Raw genomic sequence first — 3,607 nt, 5'->3', positions numbered from 1 at the left:
ACCGAGCACAGGTCGAGTTGACCGAGCCGTTGACTACTTTGACTTTTTCTATTTTTAGGGCTTCCACCTTCCCACCTATATAAGGCCTTGTACCTGCAGCCACCAAAAGAGTCCAGCTTTTAGATATTCTCTAAACCTAGTTTTTACCTTTTTTTAGCTTTATTCCTTTTGCATTTTCGTTTTTAGATCTTGTACTTTCTTAAGAAAGAAGACTAGATTCTTATATTTTGTTGGTTCTATAACTTTCAAGATATTGAGAATTTGAGTTTGGTCCTTTGATTAATATTGAAGATCTTTGTTTCATCTTTCTAATAATGCAAGTTTCAACATTTTCTGGGTTTTTGATTTGTTTCATCATGTCTTGTTGTGAGTAGTCTTCTTAGGATCTTGAGGATGGGTTAGGAGGAATTGATCTTGTGGTTTGTGTGATTTGGTCAAGCTTGATTGTTGTAGATCTCTTCGAGGCTAGATGTTCTTAATGCTGATCCTGAACGGAGAGGTTAGGATCTGATTTCAAGCTCCTTAGCATCACACCAATGTTTAAGAAGCATAGATAAGGCTAGATCTAGAGCTTACCATTAGGCTTGCTAAGAGATTAGAGGTCTTGTTTGGTTTGAGATGTATTGCTTAATGCCTGCTTGTGTAGATTCTTTACTGTGTGAGAACAAGTCTAGAATTGCATAGGTTTGATTGTTTCTTGACCATGAGAGTGGGAGAAACTTGTCTTAGATTAATATGTCTAGAGGTTAGCTCAAAGTTTGCTTGAGATTTGTTGACCAAGTTAGATAACCACAATGATAAGTTCATCCCATGAATCCATCCTCAGGAACCTTCTTTGTTTATTGAAATCTTAGTCTTAACACTGTTGCTTGCTTGTTGTTTGATTGGTTTTAGCATTGCTCTGTTTTTATTGTGTTGCTCTGTTTTCCGGATCTAGCCAACTCGACCTCCCACTCGACCTACACTCGGTCGAGTGCTGCTCGAGTTCATCCCTAGAACTTGTGTTTATGATTTGCATTTCATTCCTGTTTCATTCCTGTTTCATTCCTGTTGCATACATTTAGCTTTCAGTTCATTGATTGTCTTGCATTAGTTCATTAGTAGTAGTTTCTATTTCTGTTCTTGCTTCATTACTGTTTCAATCATTCAGTTTCATTTGCATTTAGTTCTTGGTTCTTGTAGTTTATTTTCTGCATTTTACATTTTTATCTTAGGATTATTAGTGACAAACAATCTTTACATTTGTCTTAACTTAGATTCATATGCACATCTTAACTGTTCACAAACACTCATTTAGGATTGATACCTCTTGTACTACAATAGCATAAGGGGAATTGAAACACCCATCCATTATTCCATTCATATCACCATTACTTACAATCATCATCCACCACCATCACAAAATACTCTTGTTTCAACCAGCTAGACTACAACGGATTTTGCTAAACAAACATAAAAAAGTCCTAAATATTTTTACTAATTGACTGACATTGTTAATGATCTCACTATCGCTCACCTGTAAAGTTCTACAACGTACATGGACATTAATTAGAAAGGAAGCTCAAAATTTAAAGACTTTCTTTGTTTATTCTCTTTCTTTTACTCAAATTAATTCTCAAAAGATGGGTACAAAGAAGAAAACCACAAGTCACAAATGCATTGACTATTACAAGGAATCAAAAGAGAGGCTTTTCATCACAGATCATTCCTAACAAATGATCAAGAACTTGTTAAAGCTACGAGGTATGTCAAAAAAATTAGGGAAGTTGCAGAATTTATTTCGGTCAAAGGGCCGGGGATAGAGATGAGATCCTACATGAGAGGTTTACTATCCTATCCTATAGTTAACTTACTTTAGTCAGATTTGAGTTAACCTAGAACTTTTATGTCCTCTTCTTACACGTGTACTTTATCGACTGAAAACTAGTTCTCCATGTATATATGAACCCTTCCTCGCCAAACATCACTAATAAATCTATCTCTCCGAAAATGGCAAACCCTAAGGTTTTCTTTGATATGACCATCGACGAGAAACGGCAGGTCGGATCGTGATGGAGCTCTTCGCTGACACGACCCCACGGACGGCGGAGAACTTTCGGGCCCTCTGCACCGGCGAGAAAGGCATCGGGAAGCTTGGTAAGCCACTTTACTACAAAGGATCACGCATCCACTCTGTGCCCCCAGGATTGATGTTATGCGGAGGAGACATCCTTCTCGGTGACGGAAAAGGAGGCGAATCGATCTATGGCGAAACATTCGAGGATGAGAACTTCGAGAAGAATCACACCGGCCGGGGTGTCCTTTCTATGTCCAATGGTGATCCAGAGACCAACGATTCTAGGTTCATGATTTGTATGAGGAAGTATGTGGCACTTGACGGCGTGCACGTCGTGTTCGGCCAAGTTATTCAAGGAATGAATGTGGTTGACAACATTATGAAAGACGTCGAAACTCCTAGCCTGAAGCCTTCCAAGACTGTCGTGATCGCCGACTGTGGTCAGATTTGAGAGTTTTTTTTTTTTAAATCCTATAACTACAATGGTACGTAGTAGCATGTTTGGTGTGGACTGTTTTTGTTCTTTGTTTGGATTTGAGTTTGGTGTGTTTTCTGTTCTTCGTTAGGATTTGAGTTTGGTATTTCCCTCATGATTTAGATTGGCTACCACTGAATAATGCTAAGCATAAAACCAACAATGAATGGGAAGCATAAACCTTAGCTATATCGATACTGCAAAAACCAATCCGAAAATCTGTTTTGACTATATATATCATCACGACTTTTTCCTAAACGATTCTTGTTATATTTAGGCGTCACGTCAGCAGCGATTACATCTAAGTTAAGGCCTACATGAAACTTGCGCGGTTGGAAGAGCTTAAAGCTGGTAATTAAGTAGCCTAGGTAGGGGTATTGATTGCCTAAAATTAATATGAGAGGATACATAGTTTATTGAATATGAGAATCAATCTCCTAATAAAGGCGCCTTTGACATCACGAAAAGTGTCATAAACGATGAAAGATTTCAATCATATGTATTATTATCCACTCTAGTTTAAATCTCTCTTCGAGAAAGAACGGATGCAAGCATGTGTGATGACTTATAGATTTTAACGCCTCTGTATTTTGAGTCTCTGTTTTTTGCCTTCAGAGCTTTTGATCCAGCAGGTGTAAAAATAATTTCGACATACTGTATATATGACAAGTTATTAGATATCATATATATTGGTTATGATAGATTGGTTAGAGTTAGTTTTGCAAAGACGCCGGCCCCGGAACAGAAAACCGTCGTGAACATAGAACTCGGTGAATGTGCCCTTGCCGTGATTCTTGAAACAGTCTCCGAACTCGGCGTCATTGGCGTATGCTTCTTTGATGCTCTCGAATCCCAAAAATTTGGCGTCCATAGTGGTGATCAAGGCGTGTCTCCATGATAAGGCGTCGGTGAAGATGTTTTTTTTGCCCTTCTTATACTTAATCACATAAGGGAAAGACTCGATGAACTCCAGCCATTTAGCGTGAGGGATCAAACCAAACCCTAAGAAGAATATCACAGTTGTACGAACGAACCATTAAATCAATCAGAGACGCAGCGCCGGGTTCAGAGGAATA

The 3,607-nt window shown here is 38.6% G+C and overlaps 1 pseudogene; it reads left to right on the top strand.

Moving 5' to 3' along the window:
* Nucleotides 1,990-2,594, top strand: LOC104788449 (annotated as a pseudogene).

This window comes from Camelina sativa, chromosome 5 (assembly GCF_000633955.1).
Source record: "Camelina sativa cultivar DH55 chromosome 5, Cs, whole genome shotgun sequence".
Classification (NCBI taxonomy): domain Eukaryota; kingdom Viridiplantae; phylum Streptophyta; class Magnoliopsida; order Brassicales; family Brassicaceae; genus Camelina; species Camelina sativa.
The sequence above is the reverse complement of the archived record's forward strand: the minus strand, read 5'-3'. Positions and strand labels throughout refer to the sequence as shown.